General features: G+C 46.6%; 1 protein-coding gene and 1 long non-coding RNA gene across 2 annotated transcripts in view; one reads left to right on the top strand and one right to left on the bottom strand.

Annotated features, from left to right (window-relative positions):
* PPM1L (protein phosphatase, Mg2+/Mn2+ dependent 1L) overlaps positions 1-21,846 on the bottom strand; it is a 271,207-nt gene that overhangs the window by 110,940 nt on the left and 138,421 nt on the right. The gene's annotated exons all lie outside the window — the stretch shown is intronic.
* Positions 185-20,046, top strand: LOC115478823. The gene is made up of 3 exons (XR_003943578.1): positions 185-265; positions 9,046-9,050; positions 20,036-20,046. It is a non-coding gene; the product is annotated as an uncharacterized LOC115478823 (long non-coding RNA).

A 21,846-nucleotide genomic window follows, 5' to 3' on the forward strand; every position in this document is an offset into this window, starting at 1 on the left:
TGTTTTTTTGTGGTTCCCTATTCTGTACCAACTGAGGTGAAGGATTCTGCTAGCATATAGTGTTTGTGGAGGAATCTGTAACAGTCCGGTTTGTTCCACTTTCCCAGTAGCAGGTGTATTGGTGTTCTAGGGTCCAGTGCAATATGGGTTAGAGCTGTTATATTTTGGTATGTTTGGCGCTCTAGGAATCAATATAATATTTATATAGCACTGTTTTTTCATAGGTGGGTTAGGGCTGCTACAGTGTAGTAAGTTTTCTGTATAGGTTTGAAAATAGGCTTTGGGTCACCCAACTTAAAAATGCTCAGGACTAGTGGTCTCCACATCCTGTAGAGTCACCACAAAAGCAAAAGCCCATCTGATTTAAACAAAGTTAGCAGTGGAAGGAGCGTATATACTGTTCCTGAGGTGATGGTCACAATCTGAATATTTTTAATTGCAGTTAAGAACACAGGCTGCCTGCTCCAGCCAGTCACAGGACCTCTGTTGGATCCCACCTCCTGATGTAACTTCCTGTTTCCTCATAGGCAGGATGCAGCAGAGGCAGCCTTTGTTAATCATTGCTGGCCACAGCCATCGCATCTGAGCAACAACATCATCCTGGTGCCTGGCTGCACTGACTGGCACCTATTTTAGAGAAGTCTTGTCCCCCTGACATCAAAACTTGGCTACGCCTCTGGCTGACTGGTGGGAATGGGAACTGAGACAGGTTGAAGTTGGGATGGGGTAGTGTGTGTAGTGGAGAGGAGCAGCTGAGAACATGTGGAGGAGGGTGATGGGCTGTGGAACATGGAAAGACATTATGTGGAGGGGGGACGACGACATGTACTTATAACTTGCTTTAGTTATATGAGTCACCCTTAAATGTACATAAGCATCCAGGCTGACCACACCATCAGAAGGGGAAGTGAGCAAGCCAGGTATGTCATTGAAGGGACCCCCGGTGGATAGTGTGTGTTTGATGACGATCTTGTCTCTCACATTGAGACTTTTTTTTTTTTTTACCCAAAGTGGCCCCCATTGGAAAAATAGTGACGATCATTGAGTAAAGCTTTTGCACTAGAAGGACGAGGATTGTTACTAATCCTGACTTAGCTGGATGAAACACATCACACAGAGTGATACAAAATAACAGATCAAGGCAAAGCTTAGACAGGAAAGCACCTGAAAGCCCATCAGCAGCCCTCAAGAATTCATTCTTCAGTGGTAGATAGCAGAGATCCTCGGAAGCAGAAAATGATCAGATTGAAAGAGACAGTTCTGTTAAGTATGGTGAAATATAGAGAAAATAAACACATGACAGTTGTGAATTACATAGCTTAAAATATGTAACAAGGTGATGGGAATGGAGGCTGGGGGAGGGCATGAGAGTCTAGTGCTATCAATTCAAAGGCTTAATTGTGAGATTTGTAAATGGTTTAGGTTACTAGGATCTTCAGTCTAATTAATTGCTCAATTAGTTTATGACAGTGACGTTCCTAGGGTGGCTGACACCTGGGGCGGATCGCCGATGCGACCCCCCTCCCGGCGAAAGGACCCCTGGGTGCATTTTTACCCGCTGGGGGGGTGCCGCGCGCCTGTCAGCTTCGCTCGTTCCATGCTCCCTCTGCCCCGGAACAGGAAGTAACCTGTTCCGGGGCAGAGGGAGCAAGGAATGTGCAGAGCCGACAGGTGCGCGGCACCCCACCAGTAGCATGCACCAGGGGCGGACCGCACCCACCGCCCCCCCCCTCCCTTGGTACACCACTGGTTTATGAAGAGATCTCCTTTGTGTTTCTGTCTTGAGTCATCTACATAACTTCTATTAACATTTCACTCTACTACTAGGAAACATTTATATAGTGCTAGAGAGCATATGCAGTGTTTTAACAGACACACAGAAGAGAAAGTGCCTGCTCTAAGGAGCTTATGGTCCATCTGACAGATGAACACCAAGAACAGGAGGTTGAGGAGAAATGGACAGTACGGTAGAAACAACAGAAGGCTGGATGCAATGCAATCTGCAGGAGAATCTGAAATAGGACTTAGAGAAAACCAGATCAGTTACGGAAGGCAATAACTACTGTTACTGTATTCAAAGCAGGACAGGAGGATAACAGTTATTTCTTAAAGCTTGGTGGCTGAGAATTTCAGCTTGTAAGTGTTACTATGTTTCAATGCATCTAACTGTGAATGTTTAACACGGCTTATAGTATGATGTCACACCATTAAAGAACCTTACTATTGAATTTCCAAGATGCATCCAGAATCTACGGCATTTGGTCCCAAACCTGTCCAGGGGGAACCCCAAGCTAGTCAGGCTTCAGGATATCCACAATGAACATTCATGACAGAGATCTGCATGCAGCTCCTTCACTGCATGCAAACCTAACTCATGAAAACCTGACTGGCTGGGGTTTGGGAACAGGTTTGGCAACAAGTGAAAAGGAATCGTATCCTTACAAACAAGATTTCTAAAAAGCTCATCTTCCAATGTGGTATATATCATTCAGTGTAAAAAATGTAACGAAGGATGCTATATTGGAGAAACAGGCCAGATGCTTAAGACAAGATTCAATTTACATAGACATCATATGAACAATACTGGTGCCAGCAGGGTTCCCACGCCTGTTGGTCAACATTTTACAGGACCAGGACACTCTACCAGTGACTTCACAGTGAGAATCCTGAAAGGTAACTTTAAAACCATACAAGAACGTAAGACCTTTGAAGTCAGAATGATTGAATATTTTAACACCCAACAGAAAGGACTTAACAAGGACCTGGGGTTCCTAGCCCATTATAAACCATAAAGCTGTATGTCTCTGTTGATCACCCTCCCCTCACCTATCCACACCCATCCTGTTAGAATATCAATGATATGCTTTGATGTCCCCATGCATACTTCCTACCCACCCCACTCCTCCCACCCTGTCAGACTGTCATAGTAATGCTTGAATGTTTTCACTTATATACACTGTCAGCTAGCACATTTGCTTATTTCCGATCTGAGGAAGAAGGGCAACCTTCGAAAGCTAATCAAGAAATGTATTAAGTTATGTCCAATAAAAAAGGTATCATCTTATTTTCTTTTCCATGTTTTATTTTGTTTGATTTCTATTGATAACCTTAAGAGTGGACTAACACGGCTACCACACTCCTCTACTTAAAAAGACATGGGAAGGGGGTGCTGGAGGCTGACAGTAATGTTTGTGGAGGAATCTGTAACAGTCCAGATTGTTCCACTTTCCCAGTAGCAGGTGTATTGGTGTTCTAGGGCCCAGTGTAATATTTATAGCAATGTCTTTTCATAGATGGGTTATAGGGCAGTTATAGTTTGGTAAGCTTCGCACTCTAGGACTCAATATATTTATACAGTCATATATACATATATATATATATATATATATATATATATATATATATTTATTTAATTTAGTTTTATATATATAGTTATATAGTAATGTCAGCCTCCAGCACCCCCTTCCCATGTCTGTTGTTGACAGAAACATCTTCTACATTGAGCTTTATTGCCTTCCAAGAGCAATAAAGCTCAATCTTTTTATTACTTGATTGTATAGTTTCTCTCATCAGTAGGCTGATGTACCAATGTTTCTTTGCCTTCACAAACGTGAGTGTGGAAAAACTAATATGAAGGGCACTTCTATAACTGGGCGCTTGTGGCGACCCATGCCTTTGTGCTTGTATATGCTAAAAAAATAAATAGCATTCATGCATGCTATTCTATAAGGGCATGCGAAAGTGCCATAGCACACAAATGAAAGGCCATACAAGTGGGTGGAGCGTGGGAGGGGCGTGGGTGGAGCATGGGAGGGGTTGCCCTTACAAGCATAATTTACAGAATATTGACATTTAACTGAATAAGTGCTGACTCCGCCCATGGACTGCCCACAAAAATGTGATTAGTGGTGAAATTCAGCAGCACTGACCAGTTAAGTTCTGCTGAATATATGCAAAACATATACAAATATTCTTAAGGAGCTGAAAAAGCATGCAAATCAACTCATGTACTATTTTCAGGCACAAGATTGTGCAAATTGGTGATTTTCTGTGAAACTACTTTACCTGTTGGGAGATGGTTTTTTTTTTTTTTTTTATAAAGTCCAAGATTTCATTGCAAAAAAAAATACTGAATCATGAGAATACTCTTCATAGTACAGGGTCCTTTGATGAAAGCCTTCACTGCTTGGTATATCGGACCCTAGAATAGCTGGAACATAGGGATAAGTTTACTAAGGTGCGTTAGCGTTTTTAACGCACCCTTAAAGTTAAGGTGCATTAAACGCTAATGCGCCAATATATTCTTATAGGCTGTCAGGATCACTCGCTGGCCCTCCACCAGTACTTCCGTTTCCTCCTCATTCTCTCCTTCTTCTACCTCCTCCAGTTCCATTCTCTCCTCCCCTTCCTCTCAATCTAGGGGCTCCTCCCCTCCCACATCTTCCATTTCCCAATCAACCCCCAGCTCCTCCCTTTCTTGCATAGAATCCTCTCCCATCACCTGATCCCTTTGCTGTTGCTGCACTGCCTTCTGGGTTTTGTATTTTCTTAGTTCCTGATTTCTCTGGTGCTGCACTGCCTTTTGGGCTTTGTAGTTTCTTTGCTCCTCACAAGGCGCATTAGCATTTAACGAGCATCAACCATTAATGCATGGAGTGGAGGAGTGGCCTAGTGGTGGACTTTGGTCCTGGGGAATGTTCAATTCCCACTTCAGGCACAGGCAGCTCCTTGTGACTCTGGGCAAGTCACTTAACCCTCCATTGCCCCAGGTACAAATAAGTACTTGTATATACTATGTAAGCCGCATTGAACCTGCTATGAGTGGGAAAGCGCGGGGTACAAATGTAACAAAAAAAAACACTTATGTGCCTATAGTGTGCTTTTGTAAACACAGGTCTAGTATCATACTGTAAAACAGATGTGCTTCAGTACGGTTACTCTACAATCATTTTTGAGGGTTATGTTTATCTTGACATTTCTAAAAAAATAATTTCTAGAACTGAATAAATAGCCCAGCTCAGAAAGCTCAAAGATGGAATGTGTGTGGGTGTGCAATTTCATGAAAATGAAGAATTCTTTTGTAACAAAATAAAAATTGCTTTTTAGAAAACCTTGCCCCCTTTCACAGTTAAGAGCATAACCCCCATTTATGGCTATGTCGTACAGATTCTATGCACTTCTCAACATGTTTTTCATTCAATAACTTTCACAATACATTGAACTATTTAAAAAAAACACTTTCTGGAAATGATTCAATAAAATAAACTGTTTCCATTAAGCTCTGTCTGAGTGATAAACCAATCATTCATAAAATATTTTGAGGTCAACCTATGGCAGGGATCTCATGGAAAATACTTTAATGTTCAGCTGTTGTGCAATTGCGTTATTGGCTCTCTTCACTGTCTACTGCAGAGGGGAGATAGACCATAAAATGTCACACATTAATCAGCAAATTACTTGGGCACAATACTGGGTACACACAATCATTTTCCTTACTGTCAGTTTCTTTCAATTAAATAATGTCTTTAGTTCAGTTCCTTTTATTAATATAAAGTTGTTCCAGGTTCTAATAGAAATAAGCATCAATTTCATAGAATCAATTACAGCAGAAAACTTTTAACCCAAAGATCTATAATTCAGAAACTCCCATTCTCAGGAAAAATCAGGATTCCCAGGTCCTGAGTGTCTTCCTTTGGTATTGCAGCCTGCTCACTTAATCACCACAGACTGTTCACCGAATAAAATACTACAGATTCTTTTTGGATTTGTATTGGGTAAATAAAATTCTTTATTCAAATGGAGTGTGTATAAATCATTATTGCTTCAGTCTATACAATGATTAAGAAATATACACACTGACTGATTCAAATTAGGAGATATGCACACTAATTAAACCATTTAACTAAAAGAAAGCTATAAAACAGATATATATATATATATACACACATACATACCGTGTTTCCCCGAAAATAAGACACTGTCTTATATTTATTTTTCCTCCCCAAAATGCGCTAGGTCTTATTTTCGGGGGATATCTTATTTTCTGGGAAACATCGGTCGCCCCCCCCCCCACCCGAGGTCGCCTGCCCCCCCCCCCCCCCCCCCCCCGTCGCTCCTGGAACTAACCTGAAGCTCCTTTCACCTTCACAAGTTCGGATTCGGAGCAGCAAGCAACAGCAGGGCAGACCTCTCCTTCCTTCCATGCCCCGCCCTCGCCTGACGTTATGTTACGTCAGGCGAGGGCGGGACATGGAAGGAAGGAGAGATCTGCCATGCTGCTGCTCCAATCCGAACTTGCGAAGGTGAAAGGAGCTTCAGGTTAGTTCCGGGAGCGATGAAGGGGGGGGCCCGGTGACCTCGGGTGGGGGGGGGGGGGGCGCGACCTCGGGTGGCTCTCAGCGGCCCTGCTTAAAAAAAAAGTTTGGTAGGTCTTACTTTTGGGGGGATGTCTTATATTTTAAATTTGCAGGAAAACCCCGGTAGGTCTTATTTTCTGGGTAGGTCCTATTTTCGGGGAAACACGGTACATACATCACTGGTTTAGAAGCTCAGGCCCTTATCTCATCAGCCGGGAAGTCCATTAGGGCGAAAGCTCAGAGCCTCATTAACCAGGAACACGCCTTCTGCACGACACGTCTGCCCACAGATGAACCTCAAAAACCTCACTGCAAGAAAGTGCCCTTTTTATAAGGCTTAGAACTCATGTTCAGAGCTGAGGAAAATTACAGAATGCACATGAGGTTGCAGTCGCACGCCCTCGGTTCAGGCAAACAAATCACTGGCCAGGTGGCTTATCTCCTGAACTTCAAGCGAACTCCGCCTCCCTCCTGCACAGACTGGCTTCAGAGACATTCCAATCTGTTTTTGAGATGTGCCTTATCTGAGACATTCTAACCTGTTTTTGTATGTACAAGGAAAAGTTACTTTTGGTCAAAGACAGGAAATTTTAAAAGGTATTATAGCAGGGGCGTATCTGGACTCCGGCGGTAGGGGGGGCCAGAGCCAGAGGGAGGGGGCACATTTTAGCCCCCCCCCCGCCGCCGCCGCCGAGCCCCCACCGCCGAGCCCCCACCGCCACCAATGACTCTCTCCACCCCCCTCCCGCCGCCAACCCTCCCCCGCTGCCGTTCTTACTTTTGCTGGCGGGGGACCCCAACCCCCGCCAGCCGAGGTCTGCTTCCACCTGCCGCTGCCGTAAAAACTTCTTCTTCAGCCGGCGGGGGACCCCAAACCCCTGCCAGCCGCCCCGCGGTGTTTAAAATTCATCTTCGGCCTCCGTGGCCGTGCTGCTGTGATAGGCGCTGTTGAAATCCACTTCGGAGTCTGACGTCGCAGCACGTACAACGTACAACGACGTCAGACTCCGAAGTGGATTTCAACAGCGCCTATCACAGCAGCACGGCCACGGAGGCCGAAGATGAATTTTAAACACCGCGGGGCGGCTGGCGGGGGTTTGGGGTCCCCCGCCGGCTGAAGAAGAAGTTTTTACGGCAGCGGCAGGTGGAAGCAGACCTCGGCTGGCGGGGGTTGGGGTCCCCCGCCAGCAAAAGTAAGAACGGCAGCGGGGGAGGGTTGATGGCGGTAGGGGGGGGTCCAGGGCAAAATCTGCGGGGGCCCAGGCCCCACGCAGATACGCCCCTGTATTATAGGGTGAGTGGAGGAGTGGCCTAGTGGTTAGGGTGGTGGACTTTGGTCCTGAGGAACTGAGTTTGATTCCTACTTCAGTCACAGGCAGCTCCTTGTGACTCTGGGCAAGTCACTTAACCCTCCATTGCCCCATGTAAGCCACATTGAGCCTGCCATGAGTGGGAAAGCGCGGGGTACAAATGTAACAAAATTATTATTGATTAAAGTAAAACTGAAAAGCAATTCTTAAATCATCCATTACACTGAGTCACAGTGCTTAATGCCATCTATTCAGGTAAAGTTATTGCAAGGGATGGCACAGAGCACTTAACATTGATTTATCTTAACTCCAAGGCACAGTCCATGCTCGTTCCCCACTCTGTTCCATGCTTTATAAAGGGGGCAATTCTCTATAGGTTCCCTAAAGTTAGGGATTGGGATGAAATGTGCTGAGGGGCCCTTTTACTAAGCAGCGGTATGCACACTGTGGGTTTTTTGCAAGCCAATCCGGAACTACCATCAGGCTACTGCAGGAGCCCGACGATAGTTCCCACCCTTAGCGTTTAACATTTCCAGCGCTACAAAAATATGTCCTATTTTTCTAGTACCAGAACTTAACCAGTGGTAATCGCTGCCCGGTTACCACCAGGTTAGTGTGGGAGCCCTTACTGCCATCTCAATGGGTGGCAGTAAGGACCCCCCACTGATATGGCTCTGGCTAAGTGATTCACTTACCGCATGGCCGTTTCTTGTTCCCAAAAATGCACAGTCGTTTACCCGCTGCGGTAAAAGGGGGCCTCAGTGCACACCATTAACACACGGTGATGCTAGCATAGGCCCCCTTTTACTGCAGCTTAGTAAAAGGACTCCTAAGCGCAAATTCTATAATAGCCAAATGCTGGTGTATTTATTTATTTGTTGCATTTGTACCCCACATTTTCCCACCTATTTGCAGGCTCAATGTGGCTTACATAGTACCGTCAAAGGCGCTTGCCCAGTCGGTTGATAACAAATACAAGGTTGTATAGTGATCGAATGAGGTACATGTGGAGGATCAGAAGAGATGAAGATTGCGTGATGTCCAGTATGATCATTAGTAATGTTATGCTCCTGGGTGAAGAGGTTTATGTTGGGTCATTGGGGTAGACCTTTTTGAAGAGGTTGTTTTTTAGTGATTTCCTGAAGTTCAAGTGGTCGTGGATTGTTTTCACCGCTTTTGGGAGGCTATTCCATAGTTGTGCGCTTATGTAGTAGAAGCCGGATGCGCAAATTGTTTTGTGTTTCAGTCCTTTGCAATTTGGGTAGTGAAGGTTTAGGTAGGATCTTGACGATCCGACTCTGTTTCTTACTGGTAGATCTATAAGGTCTATCATGTATCCTGGGACTACGCCGTATATAATTTTGTGGATTAGAGTGCAGATTTTGTACGTGCTTGCACCTAACTGTAGACAGTTAAACGTGTAACCAGGGGTGTTACCAAACCTCGATGGGAGGGGGGGGGGGCAGAGACCAAGGTGGGGGGCACATTTTAGCCAGCCTCCCTGCTGCTGCCCTCCTGCCGCCATCTCTACCTCCGCCATCGCCACTTCTGCCTCCCCATCGCCGCTTCCACCCCCCTGCCACCGCCGCTGAAGGGTATCTTGGCTGGCGGGGGGTCCCCAACCCCCACCAGCTAAAACGTTTGTCCTGCACTGGTCTTACATTGCTGGCGCCCTGTCCTGCTTTCAGCACCATGCACGCTCATTTTAATGAAATTGAGCGTGCATGGCGCTGAAAAACAGGACAGGGTGGCAGCAATGTAAGACCAGATGCCTTAGCTGGCGGGGGTTGAGGGCCCCCGCCAGCCAAATTGGGGGCCCCGGAGCCAGTTTGAGGGGGCCCAGGCTCCCCCCATAGCTACATCACTGCATGTATCTGCAAGCAATCTAGAACATATGTACGTAAATGCCAGACACACCCCTGACTTGCTGTTGTGCTGTTTTGTAGAATATCATTAAAAAAGGGCGATTACGTGCCTAACAGCTAATCTGCTCCAATTAACACCAAATATAGGAAATCATTGGTTGTCAAAGCCGATTAGCATCTAATTATGCAATTAAGGTATGTGCGAAACTGATCGTATTCTATTGCTTGGGTGCTCGACTGCGTGCCAAGAGTTCTCTGCAATTTATAGAATGAGAGGGTCAATGTAGGAACTGGTGCACATCATGATGCTAATTTTGATAAGTGGCAGAAAATCTGATGATCCAAGAATTTCCAAGATAAAACTTTCATTATACAACACCTCATGATCTACGGTGGCTGTGAGGTTTAGACTCGGCACGGTCCACGTTTCAGCACAATAGCCTTCGTCAGGAGACCAATAATCAACCAGTAAAGGTGATGAAGCCCAAAAGGTAATAAAAGCGATCTTCTACTACATGGCAACAGATGTGTAACCGAGTGGGGAATCTCTGCAGCAGCTGTGGAAATGAAATACCATCTAGTGTAAAAGTAAGCGCCATGACATAATAGAAACAGAGAAAATATTGGCAGATTATCCAGTCTGTCTGTCCATATCAACTACTGATCTCTCTCTCTCTCTGAGAGATCCTGGTGTGTACTTTGCTGGTAGGGCATGTACAGGTATGAAACCTGGTGCAAATGTATGCACCTAAATTGGGCACGTATCCCATAACAGCACATGTAAATGCTAGGATGTTAACAAGCAATTATCGGTACTAATTGGCACTAATTAGGATTTAAGTGCATAGCTCGCTAAGTACATGTAAATCAGAGCATGATGTCTCAAAAGGGATATAGCCATGGAAGGACACGGGTGGGTCATGGGTGTTTCTAAAATTTACTCGTAGTGTTATGCCCGATCTGCAACTAAATTAGCCATGTGCTTTTACACCGGGTTTTAGTTGGCAAAAATGGCCACGACTAAAATTAGTCGCAGGAACAGGCACTAGGTGTATTCTATAAACCGCGCCTAACTTTAGGTGAGATTTACAGAACAGTGCTAAGCATGGTTTTGTTTGGTGTCGATTTTTTTTAGGCACCATACATAGAATCTAGTCCTACATGTCTTATCTCTGTTAATCTTTCCAATGGCATCTGCCTAAAGCCTCCAACAGGATTCAGATTCGCAGGACAGGGTTGATCCAGTCCTGGGTTTACCCAAGTGCATGCTGGGACACGTAGTCTTGCTTTTCTTAGGGAATGCAATGGGGAAATCTGAACTACAACTCCCCCGCATGTAAACCCAGGACTGGATCAACTCTGTCCTGCAAAATCTGGATCCAGTTGACAGCCTTACATTTGCCTGAGAAATCACAATTAAAAAACGCCCAGGAACATTGATTCTCCATTAACAGTACTTATGAAATACTGGCTTCTCTACTTCATCTGTTGGTACCAGTAACAGATCTATAACTCTTGTAGGAACATGAACATAAATGCACAGGTTTTATAGAAAGATAAATTTTAGCCATGTGGAACAGGTGAGATGACATTTACATTCTCTCACTAATGCGGTTGCCGGAGTGAAACGGGAACACTGTGTTGTCTTCCGAGCGACAGCTGCCTGGTACAATCTGTGCACAGAGCTCTCCGACTGCAGACCTGTCATGTTCAACAGGTACATATCACAAAAGATAGATGAGATCTACAAAAAAACGTGCTTGGCCAAGTGCGCTGACAAGAGAACTCACGTTTCCCTAACCTGACAAAGAACCAAGAGACTCTATTAAAGCAAGAAGGTGAAGAAGGAATACTGCTACCTGTAACCAATTGTCTAAGGCATCATTTCACAACCATTTCAAGCCCAAGGCACAACTGCATTTTCAAATATGTTGTGCCCAGGGATGTAGCTACGTGGGGGCATGGGCCCCTTAGATTTGGCCCTGCCCCCCCCCAACACCAACCCCTTCAACCCCCCCCCTCCCGCCGCCAACCCTCCCAAGCCGCCGTCAGGTACTTTTGCGGGCGGGGGTCTCCAACCCCCGCCACCCTAAGTCCTCTTCTCCAGCGCGGCCGCATTGCTAATCTGTATGTGCAGGACGTCAGACTCACAGAAACAGAAGCCTGCCCTTGCAGATCAGCAATGTGGTCACGCCGGAGAAGAGGACCCCACAGTGGGAGAGGGTTGGCGGCGGCGGCGGGAAGAGGGGGTCGAAAGGGTTGGTGCTGGGGGGGGGGTCAAAGGTGGTAGTGGCGGCAGGGAGGTCAAAAATGGCGGGGGAGGGGATAAAAATGGTAGGGGGGTCGGCAGCGCCGGGGGGGGGGTTAAATGTGCCCCCTCACCTTGGGCTCTGGACCCCCCTCCCGCTGAAATGTGGCTACGCCCCTGGTTGTGCCGCACAGCTATCTCAATGGAGAAGGCAGCATGGATATGGGAGGGGGCTCATATCAGCAAAGGTGATGTGTGTGATATGATGTCATGTGATATGTCTCTTATATACCTCTAACTCCTTATGGACAGGTTCAAAGTGGTTTAACAAAAGAAGAAAAAATGTAATCAAGAGTGGGATTTATGACACAAATTGTTTAAACAAATAAGTCTTTAAGGGGTCCTTTTACTAAGGTTCCCCCTAAAATGGCCTGCGCTACTGTAGGTGCGTGTTTTGGACACATGTAGGTCCATTTTTCAGTACGCATGTATAAAAAGGCCTTTTGGGGGGGGGGCCAAAATGGATGTGCGGCAAAATAAAAGTTGGCGCGTCCATTTTGGGCCTGAGACCTTACCACCACCCATTGACTTAGTAGTAATGTCTCATGTTTTAACTGGGCAGTAATCATCAGCGCATGTACACTGCTGATTACTGCCTGGTTAGTGCTGCGCGACAGAAAATACAAAGTATTTTCCAACACGAATACAAAATGGAATTACCACCTGGGCCACGTGGTAGCTGGGTGGTAGTTCCAAACTGACATGCGTTGGACACACGTAGGGCGCCTATTGGCAGTGGCGATCCTAGGTCGGCTGCCACCCGGGGCGGATCGCCGCTGCGCACCCCCCCCCCCCCGGGGTTCAGCGGCATCTGTCCCTCTAGGGTGCAGCATGACACCCCCTCCCCGGTGCATCAAGCCCCCCCCCACCGGGTGCATTCTTGGCTGCTGGAGGGTGCAGAGAGCAGCCGCGCGCCTGTCGGCTCCAACCCTGCTCCCTCTGCCCCAGAACAGGAAGTAACCTGTTCCGGGGCAGAGGGAGCAGGGAACCAGCAAAGCCGACAGGCACACGGCTGCTCTCTGCACCCTCCAGCAGCATGCACCTGGGGCGGACTGCCCCCACCGCCCCGCCCTTCCTACGCCGCTGCCTACGGGTCTTAGTAAAAGGGCCCCTAACCGTTTCCAAAAAGAAAAATAACTGGAAGACCTACGTAAATTCTGAGGAAGGAAAAGCCAGAATTGCGGTGCCTGAAAATAAAAAAGACATCTCCAGAATTTGTTTAAATCTAATGTCAATAAATGAAGGCAGTAAGAGACGGAACAGATACCTAACTTTTGTCTTTTTATGAACAAGGGGAAAAGAAATTACATTTTAAAAAATATTCTGGATCAGAACCATCAAACATTAAAAAAATTAAACAAGCTAGCTTAAACAAAACCCTAGAATGAATGGGAAGCCCATGTAAATAGCAAGAGCTGCTATTGAACTGTCAAATCTTTTAAGACCCAAAGTAAGTTTGACTGCCGTATTCTGCAACAATTATACCTACAAAGGTATTTATTTATTTATTTATTTATTTGTTACATTTGTATCCCACATTTTCCCACCTATTTGCAGGCTCAATGTGGCTTACATCTTACCGTAGGCGATCGCAAAGACCGGTATGGAAACAAATACAATTTGATATTAGGGTTGGGTAATGTTAGTATATTCAGGCACCTAGGGATCGAAGATAGGAAGTAAGATATAATGTCCAATACAGTCTATGGTTTTGCCGTGTTGCAGATTGGAGGCATCTAGGTTAGGTCGGTGGGGAATGCTTTTCTGAATAGGTAGGTCTTTAATGATCTCCTGAATGAAGCTGGGGAACCATTGAGAGTCCCCACTGGAGGCTGGAAAGACTCGGAGGAGGAGGCTCAGGATGGTGAAAAGGAGGCAGTGCTGTGTGCAACGTCCCCCAGATTCTATTTATGGCATCCAGATTTGGGTGTCCAAATTTGGGCACCATCCTGAGATGCATATGCAACATAATTGGCTAATGAGCTGTCACCAATTGGGATTTGCATGTGCATCTGGCTGCACAATATTCTATAACGCTGGACGCCTAAATCCCATAGCGCAAAATCCAAAAGAGGGTGAGGCCAAGGGAAGAGCACGAGCATGCCAGGGGCAGTCCAAAAATTTGGGCTCAGTGTTATAGAATAATGGGTCACTGTGCCCAACTTGGGTGCAGGGATCTTCAGCAGCTTTCAGCAAACATAAATCTGGCACACAGAGCTTGGCACAGGCAAGGCCGCCAAGAGGGGGGCGTGGGGGCAAAATTCCCCGGGCCTCCAAGGGGGGCCTGGCGCCGGGGTCAGGCTGCCGGCGCTGCAGTGCCCGGTCTCACCTGCCTGCCTCCATGGCTCCGGGCCCCCTTCATTCAAAGCGGCAATCGCAGATCACGTCTCTTCTGGCCTTCCCTCCCTGTGTCCCGCCCTCGTGGAAACCGGAAGTTACATCAGATGAGGGCGGGACACAGGGAGGGAAGGCCAGAAGAGACGCGATCTGTGACTGCCGCTTTGAATGAAGGGGGCCCGGAGCCGTGGAGACAGGCAGGTGAGACCGCGGACTGCAGCGGCGGGGGGAGCGACGGGGTGTGGGAGCGGCAGGGGGAGCGACGGAGGGCAGACGCGGGGCAGCCTTGCCCCGGGCCTGGCCTAGTCTCTCAGCAGCCTTGGGCACAGGAATCAGCGCTAAGCATTATTCTGTAAAGGGTGTATATACCCTTTATAGAACAGAGCTTACCCCTAGATTCTGTATAGCGCGCCTAGAGATCCATGCCGAAATCTAAGCGGATTCTATAACACACGTAATTTAAGAAGTTTAACAAGCTAATGAGCGCTGATCACAGCACTTAACAAGCAATAATGAGCACTAATTGGCACTAATTAGAATTTACATGCACAACTCACTAAGCCTATTTTGTAACGAAGTGCGCCAAACTTCTAAAGCATGCAGGCAAAAAGGGGCATGGTTATGGGCAGGGAATTTGTCATTCTGAAATTTACGCATGTAGTTATGGAATATGGCCCTCTGTGCCTAAATCTATGCACTGGGATTTACACCACATTGTCCTTGATGTAAACGGATGCGCATCATTTTAGGCACTGCGATATCAACTAAGCGTATTCTATATACCGCATCTAAATCTAGGCGCTGCTTAGAGAATACGCTTACTCGGCACCATTGGCGCCGACTCCATGGGTGCTGTGGGTGCTCAAGCACCCCCAATATTTCCCCACTGGAACTGGAAGTTCCCCAGGAGCCAGCCCGCTGCCCGACCTCTTCTGCCACTCCCACAACAGTCCTTCGCCTGCCTGCATACCACCCATAACTTAAAAGTCATCTTACCTGGGTCCCGGCGGCAGCAGTAGTGAAAGGCGAGCACGAGCAGGCTCGGCGAGTCGGCGCTTCAGCTTGCCTTCCCTTCTCATTGCTCTCAGCTCTGCCTCTGGTCCCGCCCTTGCGGAAACAGGAAATTAGGGCGGGACCAGAGGCAGAGCTGAGAGCAACGAGAAAGGACGGCAGGCTGAACTTAGCGCCGACTTACTGAGCCTGCTCGTCTTTCACTACTGCTGCTGCTGGGACCCCGGTAAGATGACATTTAAGTTATGGGTGGTATGCAAGAAGGCGAGGGGCAGGCGAAGGACTGTTGTGGGAGTGGAAGAAGAGGTCGGGCTGGAACTCGACTCGGAGGGAGGGAGGGAGGGGGGTCTGGAACTCTGAGGAAGGAGGGGGGCTGGAACTCTGAGGAGAGGGGGGTGAGAGGAGAGGGGGGAGACGGGGGTGAGGAGAGGGGGGCAAATGCACCACCAGTAAAAAAAAAAAAAAAATTAAGCACCCCCAATCATTTTGAAAAGTTGGCTCCTATGGTCGGCACTGATTTCTGATTTTTTAAGGCACCATATACAGAATCTCCCCCTTAGTGCCGATCTTTTCTCGCACTGATTTTTCCAGGACTGAAGGTACAACAGTGCTGGTGAAACATTGGGTTAACAAGCAATAATAATTTTAAAAAAAAAAAACCCAAAAAAACATTCTTTGAGCTGGACATTAAAACAATATCCATTTTGTGAACTCCTATTTTTAACTATCTTCATGTGTTTCTTGGATTAATCCTGAAGAGATGGAGGGAGAACAAGGGAGTACTGTGTCTGTCTGAAATGTGCTACTAAAAGAATGAAAAGAATGTCTTTCTTAACTGTTCCCATCTTCTGCTGCCGCAAATTAGGCTAGATTCCATTTTACAATCAGCACGTCTTCTAAAGGTCTGTCAACTGTTCGTACCGTCCCACTGCACCTCCTGGTGTCTCTGGGCAAAGTCACTTAGGGGGCCCTTTTACTAAGCCACGTAGGCACCTAAGCACGCCCAACACACGCCTGGCTACCGCGTGGCCCGTGCGGTAATTTCATTTTTTACATGCATCCACTACGTGCGCTAGAAAATATTTTTATTTTCCGGTACACGGGCGGTAATCGGCATTAGAACGCACGTTGACCATTACCACCCGGTTAACACCCTGAGACCTTACCGCTAAGTGAATGTGTGGCGGTAAGGTCTCAGACCCAAAATGGACGTGCGCCAATTTTCATTTTGCCGCATATCCATTTTCGCCCCCCCCCCCCCCAAAGGCATTTTTACAGGTGCACTGAAAAATAGATCTGCTTGCGTCCAAAACAACATTGGTAAATATATAAGCTAGCTTCCAGGAATCATCAGGGCTTTACTCGTAATAATTTTAAAAGACCAGTATAAAAATTTTATACAAAAAAATCCTAAATTCAATAGAAAGTCAGTGCAGTTTAATCAAAACTGGAGAAATATGATTGAATCAAGAAAGGCCTTCAAGGACTCTAGCTGTGGCATTTTGTGCTGTCTGTAATGATTTCAAATTTGACTTTAATAGACCTAATAGTAAGGCATTACAGTAATTAAAATGCCCTACTTATAAATGCTATATAGATTTTTATTGATATTTTTGTGACAAAAGAGTGACCCACACAATATCAACCACACTTAAAAATAAACCAGGAATGGTGTGGTGCCCTTGGAATATTTTACCCTTGGTGACATAGGCGCCGACTCCGTGGGTGCTGTGGGTGCTCAAGCACCCCCAATAATTGAGGCAGTGGCACGTGGGCATAAAGTGCCTGTCCTTCCCACTCTCTGCACCGTCCCGACTCCCGCTCCCTGCCCTGCACCGCTGTGCTGTCCGTCCGTTGTCCTTCAATGTTCTGGGCCGCCGTCAATGACTCCGTGTCAGTGAAGTAAGCACACTGCCTTCGGCGGTCCGGAAGCTTTCCCTCTGCTACAGCTTCCTGTCCCGCATAGGCAGGATGCTGCAACAGAGAGAGAGAGCTTCCGGAGCTGCGAAGGTAGCGTGTGCTTACCGTGTTGATGCTGCCGGCGGCCCGGAACATTGAAGAAGGGCAGAGAGTGAGCCAGAGAGGTACAAGGAAGGGAGCCAGCCCACCCCAGAACACAGCCAGCCAGTCAGCCGCCAGACGACGTTAAAAAGCTGAAGAAGGTAACTTTTCCCTCTCCTTCAAGCAGCTGTCGGGTGGGGGTCAGGTGGTTTGTTTTCAGGCCAAAAAGCACTTGCTGTTTATAAATTTATTTAAAGTAAGCTTTTAAATTCCAAAGTCTTACATTTCTGTCTGCCACTAAACTTAGTCTTGGTCTCAAAAAATCTGGCAGCTCTACTACTGTTCATATTTCTCTTCGTTGGCTTCCTTTTCAATCTCGAGTTTTATTTAAGTTCGTCTATATAATTTTTAAAATGTTTGATTGATAGTACATCTCCAGACTATCCTTTTGGATTCATTTCTTTTCCTTCTAGTCATGGAATCCTGAAAGTCAGAGATCCGTTTTGCTTAATTTTACCTTCATTTTTAAACATACTAACATAGTAGATGATGGCAGAAAAAGACCTGCACGGTCCATCCAGTCTGCCCAACAAGATAACTCATATGTGCAACTTTTTGTGTATACCTTACCTTGATTTGTATCTGTCTTTTTCAGTGCACAGACCATATAAGTCTGCCCAGCACTAGCCCTGCCTCCCAACCACCAGCCCCGCCTCTGCCATCCAATCTCCGCTAAGCTCCTGAGGATCCCTTCCTTCCGAACAGGATTCCTTTATGTTTATCCCATGCATGTTTGAATTCTGTTACAGTTTTCATCTACACCACCTCCCGCAGGAGGGCATTCCAAGTATCCACCACTCTCTCTCCGTGAAAAAATACTTCCTGACATTTTTCTTGAGTCTGCCCCCCCTTCAATCTCATTTCATGTCCTCTAGATTGAAGATTCTGGAAGCTTCTTTTTGTTACAAGGTCCCTCACTTTTGGCTTTCTCTCTCTATTGAACTTCAAAGTTCTTTCAGTTATTTCTCATTCCATAAGAGTCTAAAGACTTATTTGTTCAAAAGATTTGTCTTAATCTTTTAAGCTGTTTTAATTTGCTTTGTTACCCGCTTTGAACTACTAATAAGTAGGATTTAGCAGGATAAGAATCATATCACATCACATCCCGACCAAAAAGTCATTGATGCAGTGCTCTGCATGTGGGAACTTTCTCCTTTTTGTTTTATGGAATGCAATGGTTATTATAAAAATGCACTTGCCTTTTTTTATTACTGCTGTTTCACAGAGAGATATTGAATAATGGGGGGAGGGGGAAGAAGGGGGAAATGCACCACCTGTAAAAAAAAAAAAAATTTCAGCACCCCCAATCATTTTGAAAAGTTGGCTCCTATGCTTGGTGATGTCTATACCTACTCAGCTCTGTCCTATTGGTGTTTTATAAGTGACAACAATAAACACTACTAGCTCAAAAATATTTGTATGAACTACATATTTCACAAAAAATCTCTTTTTTTCTTTTCAATTAATATATGCATGAGGGAAGGAGAAAACCTCAGAAAAACTCAGACAGCATCTATACAAATTAAGTGTCCTGTTTACTAAGGAGCCTTAGAGGGGCATAATTGAACGCGAACGCATATCTCCATGGACATCTATCTCCGAGAACAGGCACGTGAAGGGGTGGGACAGACTGTATTTTCGAAAAAGATGGGCGTCCATCTTTTTTTTCGATAATACGGTTTGTGCCGGGCAAATGCATCGGATTTGTGTGGATTTCAGCTGGGCGGTATCGTTTTTCAGCGATAATGGATACCGAAGGCGCCCAGCTCAAAAACGAACAAATCCAAGGCATTTGGTCGTGGGAGGGGCCAGGATTCGTAGTACACTGGTCCCCCTTACATGCCAGGACACCAACCGGGCACCCTAAGGGGCACTTGTAAAAATTAAAAAAAATCAAAATACCTCCCAAATCCATAGCTTCCTTCCCTTGGGTGCTCAGCCCCCCAAATCCCCCCAAAACCCACTGCCCACAAATCTACACCATTACCATAGCACTTATTGCTGAAGGGGGGCAACTAGATGTGGGTACAGTGGGTTTTGGGGGCAGTTTGGAGCGCTCCCATTTACCAGTGCAAGTGTAACAGGTAGGGGGGATGGGCCTGGGTCCACCTGGCTGAAGTCCACTGCACCCACTAACAACTGCTCCAGGGACCTGCATACTGCTGTGATGGAGCTGGGTATGACATTTGAGGCTGGCATACAGGCTGGAAAAAGAAAGTTTTTAAAGTTCTTTTTTTGGGTGGGAGGGGGTTAGTGACCACTGCGGGAGTCAGGGGAGGTCATCCCCGAATCCCTCCGGTGGTCATCTGGGCAGTTGGGGCACTTTTGGGGGATTTGTTCGTGAAAAAAAAGGGTCCAGAAAAAGTGACCCAAATTCTCACTTCTGGCGCCCTTCTTTTTTCCATTATCGGCCGAGCGCGCCCATCACCCAATTTGGGTTGAAATATGGGCGTCTTTCACTTTCGAAAATAAGCTGGTTAGTGTTTTTAGCGTGCCTACACTTAGCAAACACGCTAACCATGTAGGTGCCTATAGGGATATTGTAGGCATGTACATGATTAACGCGTGTACATGGTTAATGCGCGTTAAAAATGTTAAAGCGCCTATAATGCTCTGCTTAGTAAACAGGGCCCTAAATGTTCCTATTTCTCAATCACTGGCACAAAACCTTCCCCAAACTTTTTTTTTCAAAATCAAATCCAATATTTTCAAAAATCAAGTGTAATATACCAAACTGCAGGGCCCCTTTTACAAAGGCGCACTGAAAAATGGCCTACGGTAGTGCAGACGTGTGTTTTGGGCGTGCGCAGAATCATTATTCAGCACACTTGTAAAAAAAAATGCCTTTTTAAAATTTTTGCTGAAAATGGACGTGCAGCAAAATGAGAATGGCTGCTCGTCCATTTTGGGTCTGAGACCTTACCGCCAGCCATTGACCTAGTGGTAAAGTCTCACACGGTAACCGGGCGGTAATGACCTACATGTGTCAAATGCCACTTGGCGCCAGCCCGATACGTGTGTCCCAAAAAACTTTTCAGACGTGTGCCAAAAATGAAATTACCACAAGAGCCACGCGGTAGCTGGCTGGTAACTCCATTTCGGCGCGCGTAGACACTTATGCGGCTTAGTAAAAGGGCCCCTGAGAAAAGTGTATCTGTTTAACATAGCAGTCCCCACTAAGTGGGTGTTTTATGTGTGTACAGGATCATAGAGCAGCAGAAACCTATCATCTCGGCATGACTATCCTGCTTATTTTCGAAGGAGAAGGGCGCCCATCTTCCGACACAAATCGGGAGATGGGCGTCCTTCTCCTAAGGTGGCCCTAATCGGCATAATCGAAAGCCGATTTTGGCTGTCCTCAACTTCTTTCCGTTGCGGGTACGACCAAAGTTCCGGGGGGGGGGGGGGCATGTCGGCAGTGTACCGAAGGCGGGATGGGGGCGTGCTTAACAGAAGGGCGTCCTCGGCCGATAATGGAAAAAAGAAGGGTGTCCCTGATGAGCATTTGGCTGACTTTACTTGGTCCATTTTTTTCATGACCAAGCATCAAAAAGCTGCCCGAACTGACCAGATGATTACCGGAGGGAATCAGGAATGACCTCCCCTGACTTCCCCAGTAGTCACTAACCACCTCCCACCCCGAAAAAACAACTTCAAAAACTTCTGTCTTTTTTTTTTCTTAGAGTATGTCCTTTGCTATGCCTCCATCCCTGCGACAGCAGTGAGGATGTCCAAAATGTGAATGTTTCTGTGAGAAGGACATCCATGCCTTTGCTATCCTTCCGACAAATTTATTTATTTGGATTTTGGATCACAAGTGGCAGCAGTGGGATTTCAACTGGCCACCTCTGGATTGCAAGACCAGTGCTCAAACCACTAGGACACTCTGCCACTCCTCCAGTCCACTCCACTCCACTCCCTTGAAATTTGGCCGTCCCTGTGGGGGGCAGTTGAGGACGTCCAAAATGTTTGAAAGAAGGACGTCCACGCCTTCGTTATGCCTCCGCTGACACACACATACTCCCCCCCACAGGGACCTGCATACTGCCCCCTCCACAGGGATGGCCAGATTTCAAGGGAGTGGAGTAGAGTGGAGGAGTGGCAGAGTGGCCTAGTGGTTAGAGCACTGGTCTTGCAATCTAGAGGTGGCTGGTTCAAATCCCACTGCTGCTACTTGTGATCCAAAATCCAAACAAATAAATAAAGAGGGTGTTGGAGGCATAGCAAAGGAATGGACGTCCTTCTCACACAAACATCCTCGTTTTGGACGTACTGTCGTCGCTTCCCTCCTTAGGAAGGAAGCCGTGTGCAAATGAGCTAACAGCGAGCAGCTCATTTACATGCAATTTCCTTCATGCATGCCTGTTCCTTTCCGGATCGGGAAGGGCTTTTTCCATTCAGTTAGTGGGGACCAGTGCACTACGAATGCTGGCTCCTCCCACGACCAAATGGCTTGGATTTGGTTGTTTCTGAGATGGGCGTCCTCGGTTTCCATTATCGCCAAAAACCGGGGACGACCATCTCTAAGGTCGGTCTAAATTTCATGATTTGGGCGTCCCCGACCGTATTATCGAAACGAAAGATGGGCGTCCATCTTG

This window comes from Microcaecilia unicolor, chromosome 10, assembly GCF_901765095.1.
Source record: "Microcaecilia unicolor chromosome 10, aMicUni1.1, whole genome shotgun sequence".
In the NCBI taxonomy this organism is placed as follows: domain Eukaryota; kingdom Metazoa; phylum Chordata; class Amphibia; order Gymnophiona; family Siphonopidae; genus Microcaecilia; species Microcaecilia unicolor.